General features: G+C 39.0%; 1 pseudogene; it reads left to right on the top strand.

The window, feature by feature from the left end:
- Window positions 1–18,153: 18,153 nt before the first annotated feature.
- On the top strand, window positions 18,154–19,432 carry LOC123838360 (glycoprotein-N-acetylgalactosamine 3-beta-galactosyltransferase 1-like; annotated as a pseudogene).
- The last annotated feature ends 389 nt before the right edge of the window (window positions 19,433–19,821 follow it).

Genomic DNA, 19,821 nt, shown 5'->3' with positions numbered 1-19,821 from the left:
ATAAATAAATAAAATCTTAAAAATATATATAAATAAATAAATAATATGCTAAAAATATTGGGGTAGGGTATGTTTTAAAATTGAAGAAATACAGAAATCACTTAAATAATTACAAGTTTGCAAGTCTACAAAGAAGAAGTACAGAGAGCTATGAAGGCACAGAAAGAGGAGGGACCGGGGAGGGCATCCCTGTGAATGTAACATCTAAGTTGAAACCTAAGCACCTGTAAGGGAAACGAGTATTGGTGGTGTTGGCCACATGGAAAAGTGCACCCATGGCAAAGTCGATGACAATTCCACAAAAGGCCTTAAGAGCAGCAGCTATGCCCGAGCTTCCCAATGAGGAGACCAAAGTAGAAAATTGTCATCCACTTGTGTCTGAGTACACTAACCCCTGAGGGAGCCCTCAGTGCTTTTTGTGCAGATTTGGAGATGAGACTCAGAGCTGTGGAAACGTGGTTATTAATTTGGCTATTCAGATGGGATCAGTTATATTCAAGTGCTGGTGAATCCTGGGACCCAGCATTACATAAGGTGTATGGATCCTCACTATTATAGTCCAAGACTAAAAGGAGCTTACTCCAGAATCTTAGCAGAGAATCTCAGTTTTTAAGATGGTAAGACTTGGTTCTTGGGAGGGAAAAGATCATCTCCATGTCTAATAGGTGGAAATTTTAATTCTGGGAAGTTCATTAGGTTAGACATGTCCATTTTAAAACTGCATTGTTTTATGGTGACCAGATATCAGCCAAAATTGCTTTAGGCATGTCCAGCTTTACTGTTTGAAATCCTTTTATGCAAACTTGTACTTGTTTTCCTTAAAACTGTAATAGTTTTCCCCAAACCACAGATGTTCAAGACCAGAAAAATCCCTGTGGCATAATTTACAGACAATAAACTAAAGCCATAGGAAAAGAACAGGTTAGGGAAACAATATCATCACTAAATCTTTGAGAAGGCAAAAAAAAAAAAAAACAAAACACCTTATATTTGTAAAACAAAATTACAAAAACAGCATACTAAATAAAGATGTTAACCATGCATTTTACACATCTAAATTAGCAAGATAGGTATTGTATCCGTGCATGCTGTCGGTTTTCAGAATCTCCCTCTCCCCATCTCTTTTCTCCAATATTAATGACATGTTTATAAATTAACTTAGCTTTGTTGCAGATAACATAAATACTTTAAAGCATGTTTTTTCTTTGTCTGTGACTACATCTAAATGACCATGGTCCTTTCAATTCTATGACTCAGAACCGACTCCCATATCCCCACCACCAGCCTCCTGGTCTCTCCAGGTTCCCAAGCCCCACGGGCTTACCTCACTGAAGCCTCAACCAAGTAGCCTCCCTTCCTCCTAGAGGTTACTGGGGAGTTTTTTCCAAGGCCCAGTATTTCTACCAGCTATCTTTCAGTGTCTGTCTCAGTTGTTATAAAAATTTGTTCTTTCTCCATCATTAGCTTTTTATTTCTCTTTTTAATATTCCCAACTACCAGTTGCCTTTTTTCTAATTATCTCCAGAATTACTACTCATAATTCACATACAATGAAATCCAAAATCTTTTAATTGCCAGAAGGAGCTACAAAGTAACTTCATCTGACCTCAAATTTTTATATTGGGATCTCATGTTTGGGGAGATATTGTTGTATTTCAATCTTGCTATATGCTTGCTATGCAGGTATTAAATATATGTCAAATTAAACATTCCTGGCAAAATTCTTTCTACACATCCCCACTTTTGGCTTTTTTCCATTTTCATTTAGAAAAAGACATTGATGTCGCATGCTCTGAGAAAGAAAATTCAAAAATTTTAGGAGATAAAATTATGGTAATATAAAGAAAAAAGTATCATTAGATGTAGGGATCCAGATTTCAAATCTATAGATCAGTTTATCTACTATACAAATTATATTCCAAAAAGATTTAGGTACTTAATAACATTTATTCAACCTCATCACACAAAATAAGAATCAATACTGTAAAAATAACTCTAATATAAATCAGAAAAACAGAACAAAATATTTGATGAATGGATCTGAGCTTAAAAAACTTCTCAGATGTCCTCTCTAAAAATCTAGACAGTTTATTTTTTTCAGTCTTGACAAGCAGTCCATAAAATTTAAGAAGTTATTTACAAATGCAGAAAATAAATTTCATTTCAGTTGACTACATGATGATGTCTAATATAATTTAAGTATAAAATATTCTTCTATCATTTCACAGTAAATATAAAGATATAAAAATCAGGAGGAAGCTTGAAGGCAAGCAAAGTTGTAGAAATTAATTCCAAGTATGTTCTAATAACACACATAAAAAAAGAAAATGAAAGTTATGTTAACTTGGAATGTCAAGGGTTCACAGTAATCCTACTAAACTTTTTAAATTCTCCACACATCTAAAGCTAAAACATACTTCACACTTCTCTCTACTCTCACCAATTAAAAAAAAAAAAAAACTCTTTATAAACACACTTTTTAAAGATCCTTTCTTTTTTCCAAACTGGTTTAGGAAATGAAAATACAGTGCCTCAAATCATCTAAATTATAATTACTAAGTCAGTCCTCTTTAAAAATAAATCTCTTTTGTCTACTTGTCAAAATCTGTTTGTTTTTAATTTGGGGTGATACTTCCCAGAGAAATTAAAGAACATTCATCCAACTCCTTTACACTCTAAACTGGAATTCTGCTTTGAAAAGTAACAGTGAATATATAGAACAAACAGATGATTACCAGAGGGGAAGTGCATGAAGGGATGGGTGAAATAGGTGATGGGGATTAAGAGTACACTTACCTTAATGAGCATTGAGTAATGCATAGAATTGTTGAATCACTAAAATCAATATAATACTGCATGTTAGCTATACTGGAATTTAAATTTAATTATTAATTAACTAATTAATTAATTAAAGTCAACTACTTGGAAAAAATAATAACAGTGAAAATTTAACACCATAAAAAAAGGAGGATGAAACAAATCAAAGAGAAATTGATACTTCCATCAATAAAAAGTTACCTTTTTGTACCTCTATTCAAGGTTGTTTATTTGACTGGGACTTGTTTATTGTCTTGGGTTTGTTTCTCTATTTTTTAGGAAATATATAAAACCACCAGGCCAAGTTCTAGAAATGTCTCCTACCCACACACCCCTAAAAGATTGGGAAATAAGCTTTAATAGATCTCCTGAACCCATTCTACAAGGATTATTACATTTCTCCCTAATACTCTTTCAACAGAAAACTTTAAAAATACAACATTTTTACTCTCTTATTAAAATCAGCTACCTCCTTCTTTTTGAAATTGAATTCTTGTCGTACACTTTTCTGATTGTCCTGCTTCCGGGCTAACCCCCATCCCTCGGGGCCTAGACTACGTGCACTGACTCTTCTCCCCACCTCCCTCCCCTTAGAGGCAGGTGTTTCTCAAAGCTCTCCCACTCCACCCCAGTCCTCAGTTTAAGCCACTGCCATATCTCAACTCCCACTTTTCTATGCAGTTATTTCCTAAATCTGTGTCTTCAGCTCGTGATCTCTTTACTGAACATGAGGCGTCTTCTGGTTCACCTTGTAAAGTTTTCTGCGTCAATGTTACCCTCTCACCTGAAGCCCAATAAAATTGTCACCTTCCCCTCAAAACTGGCTTCTCCTTCCAACTTCTCTTTTTCTGCTCATACTAGTGCATTTTTCATTTGTTTTCCCCATCAAGGCTCAAACTTCATTCTCCTTTGCCTGCATCTTCTCTGCCACCTCCCCTATCCAAGCTGTCATTAACTTCTTTCAGTTCGTCCTTCAAGAGTTCTACATCTATAACCTTCTTCTCATTTCCACACTACCATGTCAGTTGGGCTCTCATCATTAATAACTCAACTGCTTCAATAACCTCCAACTTGATCTCTTTTATTTTAGTTTTTCACATACTATTATCAATCCTGCTCTCCACTATAAAATAAACCTCCCAAAAGGGCACCTGGCTGGCTCAGTCAGTAGAGAATGTGACTCTTGATCTCAGGGTCGTGAGTTTAAGCCCCATGTTGGGTGTGGATCCTATTTTAAAAATTAATTAATTAACTAAATAAGTAAGTAATTTAATAAATCTCTCTAAAACATCACCATGATCTCTCTCTTTTGATTTCCAAGCTTCCCTTCCCAATACTTTCCAACAGGAGAAAGTACCTACCTCATTACTATTGTCTAATCCCCAATGTGCTAATCCATACTATTTGGTCCCCCAGGAAAGCCCTTCCCACACCCCTTACCTACATCCTGTACATCTTTCAAGAGTCAGCTCAGATGTCTCCTCCTCCATGGCTTTTTCTCAGAATGCAGTGACTTTTCCTTCTCAGAACATATTGTGTTAACAGTCTGCCCAACTCCTGGGGCAGTTTAGAATGGTAAAACAGAAAACACTCAACTACACACCAAAGCACCCCAGTCTAAGCACAAGTCTACTCTTAATGCACCTTTGGACCCCCATTATAAGTCACTTTACTTCTCCAAACTTTGGGTTCTCACCTAAAAAAAAAAAGGAAAACAAAGAAGGAAGGACTAAAAGAGATCTCAGCTTTAAAGATGCAATGACTGATCTGCCTTATAATGCTCTAACGTTAGTGTGAACTCAACCTTTACAATAAACTTTGTCTCCAGAAACTGATTTTTTCTTTAGAGAGAAAGAAATTTTCCTACATCTTGGTGCCACAGTGCCTTAAATCACACTTTGCATTCTACAGGCCCCTGAGAAATATTTTGCTGATTGCTGAGTAAGAAACCTGTTGAAGATATTATGCTTTCTGAATTGAAAGAGTCCAAACTAAAATTCAGGGCCTTTGACGCCCAGCTCTGAGTTTGATCTTCTAAGTTTGCTAAGCCATCAAGGAACAATTCTTTTCAGAGATTTTTACAAAAGCAATTATAAATAACTAAAATCAAGATTAGAATTAAGACTTGGGGGGGCGCCTGGGTGGCTCAGTCTGTTAAGTGGTCAACTCTTGATTTTGGCTCAGGTCATGATCTCAGAGTCATGAGACTGAACCCCACATCAGGATCCGTGCTCAGCAAGGAGTCTGCTTGGGATTCTCTCTCTCCCTCTCCCTGCCCCTCCCCCTGCTCACATGCTCACTCCTGCTCTCTCTCTCTCAAATAAATAAGTCTTAAAAAAAAAAAAAGAATTAAGACTTAGACCCTAGGACCCCATTGTAGGAAGACTAAATTTTAACCATATTTTCTGCCATTTAATAACCATATAAATTAACTTCTGATGTGGTTTTCCTACCTGAAAAATAGGGACTGAAAACTACCTATCAAGCTTATTAAGAAAAAGCAATCTGTAAATGATAAAATATTGGAAAATGAAAGGTTATTATTATTGTCTAATAAATCCAAAATAATAAACCCAGCCCTTCTGCTAGCAAAGGATATTTGGTTGTGCTCATTCATCACTGATGAAATCACTTAAAGACTCATATTTCTAAACAAAGGAAATTTGCTTTATGGAAGGGAGAATAGGTACAAGCTTCCAAATGGAGAAGCTTTTCTACAAAAACGGGATAAAAAGATCATACTTTAAGCCAGGAAAATTTGGACTTTCACACTCTTCTCAGATACAGATGCTAACATTTTTGTGCTTTTCAATTTTTGCCAAGGCAACCAAATCATTGATTTTGGAAAAACAACTGTATAACATGGTTAAAAAAATCAATTTGTTCTAAGCGACTATTTATTTTATCCCCTCAAAGGAATTCCATGCATGGGTTATTTCATGACATGTAAGAAAACATCTTTCATTTTTATGATGTATATGGCACCACTTGTGACTTTGGTGCTCATGTCTTAAAGACTATAACTTGCTCATAAAAATAAATCAGATGTTTCTGCAGAGCCATGTAACGCTGTTGCCGTCTGCTTACCCCCAGTACCTAATGAGGCATGAGACAGGTTCTGAGAACAATCAAGTTGTTTACTTTCCTCTGGCCAATAAAGAACAACAGAAAAGTATGAGAGTCTATATTCATCTACATCATAGAAGAAATGGACATGGGGAAAACAAAAGGTCTTCAATATTAAAATGCCTGAGAGTGGTTTTATAACAAGACAAAAGTAAGTGATGATGAACAAGAAGGAATTAGGGCAATCTATCAACAGCATCAGGACAAAGAGCAGAACAGGTGCCAAAGGTAGCTAAAGATGCTGTCCTCAGCTCTCTGGGACCCGCTAAGTCATCAAGATGGACCCTTTTTGTGAACATAGAATGCAGGACAGTCCTAAGAAAGAAAAGAATGGACTCTTAGCAGAGGGCACCAAAAAAGAGCGAAATCCTGTTATGTAAATAACTCTGGCTTTGGAAATGTCTTCTTAAAAATTAAAACACCTCCGGGTGCCTGTCTCGTTCAATCGGTAGAGCATGTGACTCTTGCTCTCAGGGGTTGTAAGTTCAAGCCCCAGGTTGGGTGTAGAGATTACTTAAAAATAAAATCTTAAAAAAAAAATTAAAACACCTAAAGCTTGGTTTTACAAGGAAAATGTTAACTCTGAAAGGAGTAACATTTTTATTGCATAGTAATTAAAAATACAATGATAATTTTAGAGTACTTAAGAGGAATGTGAAACTGCTCTGGTAAAACTTCCACATAGTTTTATTGAAAAACATCACTGATGAGCAACCTCCCTGATAAAGCAGACCCCACCCCTTCCAGGTCTTCAGCAGCAGCAGGGACAGAAGAGCAATTGAGGAGGGGCTGCCGCCCTGGCTGACAGCCCAAACCAACTCACAAAAGCGCTCACTGACCATCTCACAAATTCTGGTTCCTGTTTTGCAGCAAAGGAGAAAAGTCAGGTAGGTGAGGCCACATAGTTTCACAAACATTTGATTTACTCACAAATATTTGATTTATTATAGTTGTCGCCCTGCTAGAAGAAACAAGCTTACACAGTGTCTGAGTTTCTCTCAAATACAGAGATGTAATATATCCTTTTACCTCTCAAGTGCTTTTTTATACACCTCCCACCACCACTTCAGTCTTTTTCTTAAGAGAGAGAGAGTTCACAAAACCTCTCGTAGGACCACTCCTAGTTACTTTCACTCCTCTGGTGAATTTTGACTTACTAAAATATTAATGTGATTCAGTGTCATAGACATTGCAGAACATTTGTCCAAAATGTTTGCACCAATTTAACTCCCACCAGTAATATGAGAGTTACAGTTGCTTAGTGTCCTCATTAGAAACACTCTTCATAATTCTAGCCATTCTGCTATCTGTGTAGTGGTATCTTATTGTTCTGTCTCATCTCTCTGGTGACCGACAATGTTCAGCACCTGTCTATAGGCTTACTGGCCTTTTGTATATCCATTTTTGTGAAATGCCCATTCAAGCCCTTGCCTACTTTTTATTGAACTGCTTGCCCTTTTTTTTTTAATTGCTTGTTTTTACTTATAGATTTCTAGGAGTTATTTCCATATTCTAGATACAAGTCTTATGTTGATACATGCATTACAAGTATCTTCTCTCAGTCTAAGACTTGCCTTTTTATTCTCCTAATAGCGTTTTTCAGTAACCAGAAGTTCCTGATATTGATGAAATCAGATTTATCAACATCTTTATTTATAATGGTCAAAAACCAGAACAAATCTAAATATCTATCAATAGCAGAATGGGCAAATAAATTGTGCTATATTCATACAATGAATAGCAATTTACAAAGCTGCACAGCAGAAGCATATTACTGTGTAGCAATAAAAAAGAACAAACTTGCTATGGACAGCAATACGGAAAACCTTACAGACATATAACGAATACAACAAGCCAGACACAAGAGTACATACATGATTCCTTTAGATAGAAGTTCAAAAACAGGCAAAAGTAACCTACGGTAATAAAGTCAAAATAGTGATTACCTCTAGGGCAAGCAAGAGGGTAGTGACAGGAAAGGAGCACGAGGGAGCTTTTTAAGGATCTGGAAATATTCCGTCTTGATTTGATGGTTACATGGGACTACAGATGGAGAAAAATTCATCAAGATGTAAATTCAAAATCTGAGCATTTTACTGTATGTTACTGCCTTAGTTTCTATCACTGACCTAACAATCACAAATTTAAAACGTTAAAACAATACAAACGTATTATCTCACAGTTCCACAGGTAAGAAGTCCAAATTGGCTCAACTGGTTTCTCTGTTCCAGGTTTCACAGGACCAAAATCAAAACGTTGGCAAACTAGGCTTTTAGGAAGGTCTAGGAAGAATCCTCTTCCAAGTTCATGCAGGTTGTTGGGCAGAACCCAGTTCCTTAATATTTTCAGATGGTATGTTCTGACTGAAGTCCCCATTTCTCTGCTGGCTGTCAGCGAGGGGCTCTCCTTAGCTCTTGAGGTCTCCTTCCATCTTTGCATAGGGGCCCTTGCATCTCTGAGCCGAAGACAATATATCAGACCTTTCTCATGTGTGGAATCTCTCTGACTTCACCTATAGCATCCCCTCTGTTTTCCTCTTCAGCCACCTCTCTCTGACTGACTCTTCTACCTTCTTTTTTGCTTTAAAGGACTCTTGTGATTACACTGGGTTTACCTGGGTAATCCAATATAATCTCCTTATTTTAAGATCCATAACCTTAATTACATCTGCAAAATCCTTTATGACATGTAATGTAACATATTAAACAGGATCTAGGGATTAAAGTGTGGATATCTTTGGAGAGAAGGGCATTATTTGAACAACCAGTTCAAATAACCAGTTCAGTTATCTCCAATAATGTTTTAATATAGTAGCATGAAAAGAGAGGTCACTTACTGAAGAAACTGCACCTATGCAGATCATCTTTACCCTAGACTTCTATCCCATTTGGTCTTATTCCAATTATGTCCTTGACCCACTTCATGTTTGTGGCCTCAAGACAGTCGAATATTTCATACATAACCTACTCCTCCTTATTCCATCTGTATCATCAAATATATTACTGACCAAGGCATATGCTTCTAAATGCACTGAGTTATTACATGCCATTGCTAACATGGCATAAAGAAATATTTAACATATAAAACTACATTTGTTTTATCTACCAACCCCTTCAACCAAATACATTTTTTTCTTTTTCTTTTTTTTCCTTTTTTTAGTAAACTCTACCCCCAACATGGGGCTCAAACTCACAACCAGGAGATCGAGAGTCACATGCTATACTGACTGAATCAGACAGGCGCCCCCAAATACATTTTATATGCTTCGTCATTGACTCAATTCATTACATTTCCCTCTAGTCAATTCTCTTGGTCAGATGGCACATCTTTACACACTAAGAACAATAGTTCATTATTGCCTAGGCACTATGTCAGATATAGATTACATCAGTATGCTTTCAAAGAGCAAATATGTTTAAGAAGTTACTTGCAATATTGGTTTACTCACTCCAGTTTAGTTCAAAATTCATCCTTACAACTATTATTTTTACTTGAAGATTTATGGAGGAAAAAAAAATCACCCAAACTACTTGGTAATTTATGCAGATGTGTGATGCTGTCACTTTCAACTTCCAAAGCACGTATGTTCTTGTGCTGCTTTCCACATAATCCAGCATCACATAAAGACGTCAGTAATTTTGACTTGATTGCACTATAATTATTCAAATATCCTTAATTTTATGCTCTGGCCTAATTTCCATATTCGTTGTTATCATTAAAAATGATTATTATAGATAATGTACCTAAAGTACTTCCATTAATTGGAAAATGCAATTCTTGAACAATAATAGTCATAACAAAAACAACTCAACATAAAGGCCACGATGGTAACGTAGCTGTACTTATTATCAACATAAATCATGACTGAGTGCCATAATGTCAGCCCTTAGTGGTCCCCTTCCAACTTGGCACGATCACTCCGCAGTGGATAGAACCACAAATTGACCAGTGACCATGTCAGTACACCAAGTCATCCTTCCTGACAGCTCACAAGTAAGGCAAACCCTCAGGTGGAGATCAATGTCTTAAAAACACCCACTTCCGCTGAAGCGGAGATTTGCTTATTGCAGCTACTCAGCAGGGCTCTGCACCTCTTATCAATCAAGGAGTAGCTGCAACATCTCCTGCCCTCTGCAGGAAACAGAATCTCCAGCTGAGACTTATCAGCACGAATTCTAGCAGTTCCGCCAGATAAGAAAAGAATTCGGGGTCAAGGAGAAAAGGAAACGGTGAGAAAAGGAAGGCAAGAGAGGAGACCAGAGTACAGATAAGGAATTAGAGACTACGTTTATCATAGGTCCCTTTGCAGCACATCACAGGAAGTTTTCAGCAGGAAATTTCTATGGGGACTGGAGAATCTTTGCATATTAGGCATAAAAAAACGCTTCAGAAATATAGTGTACCCTAGGGGAAAAGAAACTTTAAATAGGAGGTGGTATAAAAATTATTTAAATGCTAAACTTTTTATTAACTTTGATTTTCACTAAGAGCTCATTTATTTCTCGGAACAGAACAGCAGCCAAAACGTGAACCAAGAATCTGTTGTTATAAAATTGGAATATATCTAGTTAAAGATTATCAAATTACTTTTGTTTAATTCTAACTTAAATTTTGGGGTAATTAAACAGTTGGATTAAATCATTAGCAAACTTCTGAAAGCCTGGAGAATATTGTGACAGTACCCAAACTCTAAGAAAGCAGAAACTTAATAATGTCTGTCTTTCAAAGTGAAAAAAAAGAAGAAAATGCCAGCAAAAATGATTATATGGTCCTACTAGAAGTTTAGAATTGTCAGTCCACCAGTTTATTAAACTTAATTTTTTTATTGTCTCATTCTTCTTCTATGAAAAAGGTAGGTAGATCTTTTTTCTAAAAAAATAAACATTTTACATTACTTAAAAAAGAAAAAGTTAAGTTATATAAAAACCTATCGAGAAGGCCAAATGGTAAGGTAAAACAAGAAATTGTGCCACAGCTCTGATCCCCAGCTCTGCCAGTGATTAAAGTAAAGATAACGCTACTACCAGCTCAGGATAAATGACAATAATATGCTATAAACTTTGAGCTCTGTAGAAGAAAGCAATTTCAGATCCAGCCACGAAGAATAAAATATTATTTTTTAAAAGGGAGATGTATGTGAATTACAGGAGAAGAATTAAAAAATAATCTTAACTCGAATTGGTCAAACATAATATGCAATTCTACTTGTCAGTGAAATCTGAGTCATACTACTATATTGTACCCAGTGGTCATAACACACTCTTCTACGACCCACAATAACCCCCAGGTATTGAATATAGTCGACACAGTGACTTCACAACCCATATATCACATAGGGAAAAAAATGTCCTATAGCTGTGAGACAATCCACAAAGATGTCAGAAAAATCTTAGAGAACCTATCCACCCTGTCAGGGAGGTAGGATTTACAGTTAGGAACACCTGCTCCCCTCTCCCTATCACTACTAAAATGAAAAAGCAAATAAAAGAGTGACAGAAAGGTAGAAGAAAAAAAAGAACAAAAAGGCTTCCAAGGTTATAATAAAGGGAGTTTTCTTCACTTGGTTAATAAAAAATAATACCTTGACAGGTTTCTACGGCTCATTTTATCATTTAATTTCACACAAAGCAGACCTTAACTTTGCATAAATTCCGTAACTTCTAGCTGCAAAAAATAGGACCCCTTGCCAAACATCAGCCCAGAAAAGTTGGATTTGCCTGAGTGTCAGCATGAACAACACAGTTGAAGGTTAATATTTAATCTGGCCTCTTCTCTGATCCCTAAAATCATGTGGCTAAGGTGAAGTTACTTTTAAATTGCTGAAAGCAAGATTTCATTCACCATGAAACAGAAGTTATGTTGGAAGAAGGGGAAATGAGGAAGCCATGAAAAAATCTGTTGAAGGCTGAATAAATTTTTTGTACTAGCAACATATTAAAAGGCCAACTGACTTGCGAGCATAAAGAATCTACTTTAATCTTGCCTTTTCATAGGAACAAGCCCTTCAGAGATTTTACTTCCTGGGTGTTTATGCTGAGCCCCCAGAAACAACCAAAGGAAGAGGGAAGGCCAGATAAAAGACAAGAAGTCAAGGAGATGCCACGCCAGCTAATTTCAACCTCAGATGTTTGATTCGCTGTAAGAAAGTGTCTGATAGGTTTGTCGTCCTCGTAAATATTTATGTATACTAATCCATTTCTTCACAGAATCTGTTCCCTCGTCAATTCTGCAACTTTTCCTGGGTCTTCATACCAGGAGAGGTTTCCTCACTTCTCTTCTGGAGGGTTTCAATGCCTGACGGTCACTCTTATATTTGGTGACAAAACTACACCGTCGTTAAATCTGTTTACAACAATTCTCTGCATCGGAACGACTAGCCCCTTTAACTGAATGTTACGCCCCTGTTTCTGCACAAAACATGCTCCACGCAAACTAGAGCATCGAGAGAGGTGGCGTCCAGATCGTGACGTCATCGACATGGTGGCACGGGTCGCTCTGACTTCGGTCCCCCTCAGGAGAAGACCTGTTAGCTCCAATCCACAGATAAGGCACCACTGTGAAAATCCTCGAACCCAGGGGTGAGGCTGAAGCAAGGCCCTGCACCACAGTGACAGAGAAGGCGCGCTGGAAAGGAGAGAGACGCGGCTCCGCTCTGCCGGCCTCGCCCGCTCGCCCGCGCCCAACTGGGACAGCTTTCCTAGGTCTGCGGGTGCTCCAGCGAGAAAGGGAAAGCCCAAGGCGGACATCCAGCTTCCCCAGTGTCGTGGGGCATTTCCCAGGAGTTCCAGTTGGGTGTCACCTCACAGGAATCACTGGGGAAATCTGTGGAGCTGGGCCACCGGGTGTCAGCCCACAAATGGAGGAGCGGGAGGACGAGACCTACCGCACCCGGCGTTCAGATCTGGGCGGACTGCATTGCTCCTCCCGGCGGCGGCGACCAAGCGGAGATCCCAGCGAGCGGCTCAGGCCATCTGCAGGGCCGTGGCGGTGGACCAGTCTGGCCAGGGTGCTTGGTGGGCACTTCGGCCTAGTTCAGGTCACCAGCCACTGAGCTGTGCCTGCACGGAGCCCGTTCTACTCCCTGCCTGGGCAAGCCACCAAATTGGAAGCTCCACCTACCGCTGCCTAGAGCCTCCAGGCCGAGCGAGACAACCCAGGCGACTGTGTAGCGCGTCCTACAGCCGTGCTTGCAGCTAGTTACACCGAGAGAGCCCAGGCCGCGGATCTGTCCATCCGCAGAGCCAAGACGATGGACCTGTCTGGCCAGGGAGTCGGTGGACAGTTCAGCTGATTCAGGTCACCAGCCAGTGAGCATTACTAGAGGTAGAGCCCGTTTTATGACCCCCGAGAGGCAGGAAACCAAATTTGCAGCCCCACCTAACTGCTAAGTATAGGGTTCAGTCCCCCGAGACAAGACAAGGAAGCCTAACCAGAGCATCCCTGGCTGCACCCAGCAGCAGAGCCCAGCCGAAGCCTGGCTCAATTGCTGAATGCAACCTACAGCCTCTCCCAGGCAGGAAGCATGGCCAGTGACCATGTCCAATCATGAAGCATATCCTCAGTCCCACCTGAGGAAGGAACCAGAAAACCCTACCGGACTTCAGTTCCTAGCCACACCCAAGTGCATAATCAGGCTGGAAGGCCCTCCTAACCAAAGAGCCTGGCCAATGACCTTGCCCAACAAGGCAGCACAGTCAGCAGTCGACCTCATGTGAAACCCAACCTGCAGCCCTCTCCAGCTTCAGAGCACAATATTCATCCCCACCTGATCCCAGAGCAGAGCCTGACAACTAGAACAACCTGGCAGCAGGCCACAGCACACCTGAACATGGAGTCCATCCAGTGGCACCATCTAGTCAAGGATCACAATCTGAGACCCCTGAGTAAGAAGGATTGCAGAGCCAAGCCCTATAGCCTTGCCCAGTTGAGGAATCCCACCAGTGGAACCACCCCACCAAGGAACAAAGCCGGCAGCTCTGCCCAACTAGAGGTGATAGCAGAGCCCATCTAGTGGCCCAAACTGACCACAGAGCATAGCCAGCAGCCTAATTGGATAAATTAGGGAGTCCATGCAGCAACCCCACCTGAAGGCTGAGATCAGCCAGTGGTACCTCCTGACCTCAGAGCATGGGCAGTAGCCTTGCCCAAATAGAGAACCAGATGGGAAACCCCAGCTGCCCAAGGACACTACTAGCTGACACATCCAGAACCCCAAGCTGGGAGGACTGGTGAAAGACCATCCCTGCCAAAGCAAATCTATAAAGTCTGGAAGAGGAGACCATTTACTCAAATGCACAGATACATACCAATGCAAGCATTTGACAAAATTCAACATCCATTTATGATTAAAAAAAAAAAAACTCTCAACAAATTGAGTATAAAAGGAATGTACCCCAGGGCACCTGAGTGGCACACTCAGTTAAGCATCCAACTCTCCGTTTTGGCTCAGGTCATGATCTCAGGGTGGTGAGATGGAGCCCCATGTGGGGCTCCACACTCTGGCCACAGTCTGCTAGAGATTCTCTCTCTCCTTCAGCCCCTTACCCTGCTTGTGTGTGTGCAGGTGTGCTCTCTCTCTCTCTCTCAAACTCAGCATACAAAAATCAGTGTGTTCCTATATACTAAGAGCAAATTATCGCCCCCCAAAAGATAATAATAATAATGAAAACAATCCCATTTACAATAGGGATCTGCAATAAAAAACAAGATACTTAAAAATAAATTTAACCAAGGAGGTGAAATATCTGTCCATTGAAAACTATAAGACTGATGAAAGAAATAGACACAAATACATGATATGATATTCTGTTTTCATGAATTGAAAGAATTAGTATTGTTAAAATCCATACTACCAAAAGTGATATACAGATTCAATGAAATCTTGATCAAAACTCCAATGGTAAAAAATAAACAAATAAATGAAAAAATTTTTTTAAATCTTAAAAAAAGGGGCGCCTGGGTGGCTCAGACGGTTAAGTGTCTGCCTTCGGCTCAGGTCGTGATCCCGGGGTCCTGGGATCAAGCCCCACATCGGGCTCCCTGCTGAGCGGGGAGCCTGCTTCTCCCTCTCCCTCTGACTGCTGCTCCCCCTGCTTGTACTCTCTCTCTGTGTCAAATAAATAATTAAATAAATAATCTTAAAAAAAAAAAACTCCAATGGCATTTTTCATTAAAATATAAAAAAAAATCCTGAAATTCATATGGAACCAAAAAATTCCAAATAGCCTCAGCAATGCTGAGAAAGAAGAACAAAGCCAGAAGCATCACACTTCCTGATTTCAAACTATATTACAAAGCTATAGTAATCAAAACAGTTTAATACTGGCATAAAAACAGACACATAGATCAATGGAACAGAATCAAAAGCCTAGAAATAAACCCATGTGTATATGGTCAACTCATATTTGACAAGGGAACCAAGAATGCTCAATGGAGAAAAGATAGTCTCTTCAGTAAATGGTACTGGGAAAACTCAATATTCATATGCAAAAGAATGAAATGTAATTCACCATGCACAAAAATTAACTCAAAATGGATTAAATGTAGAACGTGAAACCATAAAACTACTAGAAGAAAACATAGGGGGAAAGGTCCTTAACATTGGTCTTGGCATCAATTTTATGGCTAGGACACCCAAAGCATAAGCAACAAAAGCAAAAATAAACAAATGGTACTACATCAAACTAAAAAGCTTCTGCATAGCAGAAGAAATGATCAACAAAAAGGCAACCTACAGAATGGGAGAAAATATTTGCAAACCACATATCTGATAAGGGGTTAATATCAAAAATGTATAATATACTCATACAACTCAATAGCAAAGAAACAAATAATCCAATTTAAAAATGAGCAAAGCACTTGAATGGACATTTTTCCAAAAAAGGTATTCAAATGGCCAACAGGTACATGAAAAGGTGCTCAGCATCACTGATCATTAGAGAAATGCAAATCAAAACCACAATAGATATCACCTCACAACAATAGAATGGCTATCATCAAAAAGAAAAGAGATAAGTGCTGGCAAGGATGTGGAGAAAAGGGACCCCTTATACACTGCTGGTGAGAATGTAAATTGGTAGAGCCACTGTGGAAAACAATATGGAGGTTCCTCTAAAAATTCAAAATAGAACTACTATATGACCTAGCAATTCCGCTTCTGGGCATATATCGAAAACAGGATCTCCAAGAGATATCAATCTGATAGAAACAGAAAAAAGACTGGTGGTTATGGGAGGGGGAAAAGTTAGGGGGAGAATAGAGGACATGGGTGAAGGTGGTCAAAGGGTACAAAATTCCAGTTATAAAATGATTGAGTTCCTCTATGTAATACATAGCATGGTGACTATAGCTAACAATCCTGTGTTGTATATTTGAGAGCTACTAAGAGAGTAGATTTTAAAGTACATACAAAATTTGTAACTATGTGAGGTAAGGATGTTAACTAACCTTATTGTGGTAATCATTTTGCAAAATATACAAAATAAATCATTACACTGTATGCCATAAAATTATACCACATTATGTATCAATTATGTCCCAACCTGGGAAGAAAAAAAGATGCTTCTTCCATCCAATTTTACAATACAAAATGATGAGCCATGCATGAAAAAGTATTCACTTCTAATTTATTCACTAGAGAATAAAGTAATTTGGGGAAATCTAATCAAATGAACCCCCAAGACAGGAAAGGAAACAGGTCAAAACACGCAATTAATAATTCTTTAAGAGTAGATTCCATTTCCAATGTGATCTAACATCTGCTCCAATATCCACTCTAAAGGTGTTGGGCTAAATACATTTTTAAACCATTTTTTTCTAATTTCCTTTAAAGCATTTAGATGTGAGGATCAAACTGAGGAAAAAATACACTCAATTACTGTTCTGATGTTGGTGCTTTGGTGCTCAGCCTTATGAAATCCCGTAATATTTTACTACCTCAGCGGGTTTACAAGTGTCACCTCAGATTTACATTTTCTAGAATATTTTCTGCCTCTTCTTCTGAATTATTAGGAAATCTTTGCTGTTAACCTGTTAATTTTAAGGTTAATTAGAGATCACATCTTTCTGAGGGTCTGGCAAAATGCACACGTGTTACCAGGGCAACTAGCCCACAGATTGTTGCATGTACATACAGCTTCTTGAGGCTATGGGGGGAGTAAAGAATTCAACCATTCAGCTTCCACAGTTCTAAGCTCAGTTGAGTCTAGTTTGATCTATAGAGTACTAAATAGAGAAACACTGAAAGGAAAATTCTAATAAATTGAAGCTACAATTACAGTAGTTTAATTACACAGTTAAATTTAAAAATATTAATCAGGGCCTTGCAGTAATGGCTGTATAATGTCTGCACTTCCTCATTTATAAATGCATGTGCATGTGTCCTTTGAGGATAGAGACCATGTTGAATCAATTTTGATCTCCAAATCCCTTCCAAAACCAGGCACACAATAAGTACTCAACAAGTACACAAAGGGAGCCTTCTAAGTAAGGTTCATCTCTAGCAGGATGTACAGGGACTGAGCAGTTACAAGATGGTAACAAATCACAGACTGGATGCAGATCACCCAACTCACAGTAAACTCCCAGGGGCCATTTCTAGGGAATGACTACCCAGTCACCTATTTCCTACTTTTGGGCAACATAGTCTTCCCACCCTGAATCACGCAATCTGAATAAGAACTAACTTCATCTCACAGTACTTGGTTGAAGCCTAAACCTGTGACAGAACTCAAAGTCCATCCCAAGGACTTTTCAAATGGAAATGAAGATAGAAAACTTTTGGGCTTTCACCTCTTTGCAGTGGAAGAGAATGAAATCACCAACTATAGAGAAACAGACATAAGTTGAGAGAAAATTAGTGCTATAGCTTCTGGTTCTGACCATCAGTAATAGTCCTGTCCTTCCAATTTCATGAACCAACAAGTTCACCTCTTGGCCCACTTAATCAACTTGAGTTTCTATCACCTGTCCTCAAAAGAGCCCTGACTCGGGGCGGGGGGTGGGGGGGGTGGGAGGGGGTGAGCTGGGTCCACCTCCGCCGCCGCCAGGGAAGGATCTGGGCAGCAGCGAGCAGCCCCAGCCAGCAGCCGCAAGCCACTTCTGCAGGTACCGGGAGGAGCTAAGGTTGCCAGTCTCCAGTCGTCCCCCTCTCCGCCCCCCAGGAAGGGCGATAGGGAGCCGCGGCTGATGTCAGAAGTACACTTTCGGGAAATGGCCTCTAAATCTTGGCTGGATTTTTTAACCTTCCTTTGTGATCAGCAGTTGGATTTGTTTTATGTTCTCAGCTATTTAGTATTTTGTTGGGATAACAGAGTGATACCCAGCCTAATATTCTTCATAATGATCCTCATGCTAGGCACTCAGATGATAATGGACAAAGTCATCTAGAAGGACAGATGAACTTCAATGCAGATTCTAGCCAACATAAAGATGAGAACACAGATATCGCTGAAAACCTCTATCGAAAGGTTAAAATTCTTTGCTGGGTTATGACAGAGCCTCAAAATCTAGAGAAAAAGGCCAAAAACGTCAAAGCTACATGGGCCCAGCATTGTAATAAAGTGTTGTTTATGAGTTCAGAAGAAAATAAAGACTTCCCTGCTGTGGGATTAAAAACCAGAGAAGGCAGAGACCAACTATACTGGAAAACAAGTAAAGCTTTTCAGTATGTTCATGATCATTATTTAGAAGATGCTGATTGGTTTATGAAAGCAGATGATGATACATAGGTTATACTGGATCATTTGAGATGGCTACTCTCAAAATACAACCCTGAAGAACCCATTTACTTTGGGAGAAGATTTAAGCCCTGTGTAAAGCAGGGCTACATGAGTGGAGGAGCAGGATATGTACTAAGCAAAGAAGCCTTGAAGAGATTTGTTGATGCATTTAAAACAGACAAATGTACACATAGTTCCTCCATCGAAGACTTAGCATTGGGCAAATGCATGGAAATTATAAATATAGAAGCGGGAGATTCCAGAGGTACCATTGGAAAAGAAACTTTTCATGCCTTTGTACCAGAACACCACTTAATCAAGGGTTATCTACCTAGAACATTTTGGTATTGGAATTATAACTATTATCCTCCTGTAGAGGGTCCTGGTTGCTGTTCTGATCTTGCTGTTTCTTTTCACTATGTTGATCCTACAACTATATATGAGTTAGAATACCTCGTTTATCATCTTCGTCCATATGGTTATTTATACAGATATCAACCTGCCTTACCAGAGAATATACTAAAAGAAATAAGTCGAGCATACAAAAATGAAGACCCAAAAGTAAAATGAGAACTCTTGAAAGAAAAACATAAATGAAGAGGTAAAATGTCTAGCATTGCACTGAAGAACGTCTACATTTCTGATACAGAACAATGGAATCCCAGTGAGGAATTCTTTCTAAGTGAACATTCCATATTAGAAATCTTTCATATGAATGACTGTAAACTGAAGCTTTAAGTGAGCTGTGAAGTCTGTTAAAATGTGTTTTGATACAGTAATATATATATATATGTGTGTGAAAAACTTGTGCTTTTAAAATGTGGCCAGGCAGAGGGACTAGAAACGAGATTATTGTTTTCTATTCTTGACCACATGTATTATTTTCAGTGAGAAACTAGAACATTTAAATTTTCTAAAACTACACTGCACATATTAATAACACAGATGATGCTAAATAGATCTGCCTTAAAGAAAATTTTAGAAGGAAACAGTGTTGCTTAATGTTATTTATAAACTCAAGACATGAGCAGTATGATGTAAATGAACCAAACCACCCCCCTCCCGCCGCACACACTCATACATGCAGGTTTTGTCTAATGAAAACTTCCTGTGACTGTAATTGGCAGTATTTCTTCCAGACAAGGTAAAATAAGAATGG

The sequence above is a fragment of the Mirounga angustirostris genome, unplaced genomic scaffold (genome assembly GCF_029215605.1).
Source record: "Mirounga angustirostris isolate CCGP_5_RB_7025 unplaced genomic scaffold, mMirAng1.0.hap1 SCAF_3, whole genome shotgun sequence".
Classification (NCBI taxonomy): domain Eukaryota; kingdom Metazoa; phylum Chordata; class Mammalia; order Carnivora; family Phocidae; genus Mirounga; species Mirounga angustirostris.
This window is presented reverse-complemented; position numbering and strand designations above follow the sequence as displayed.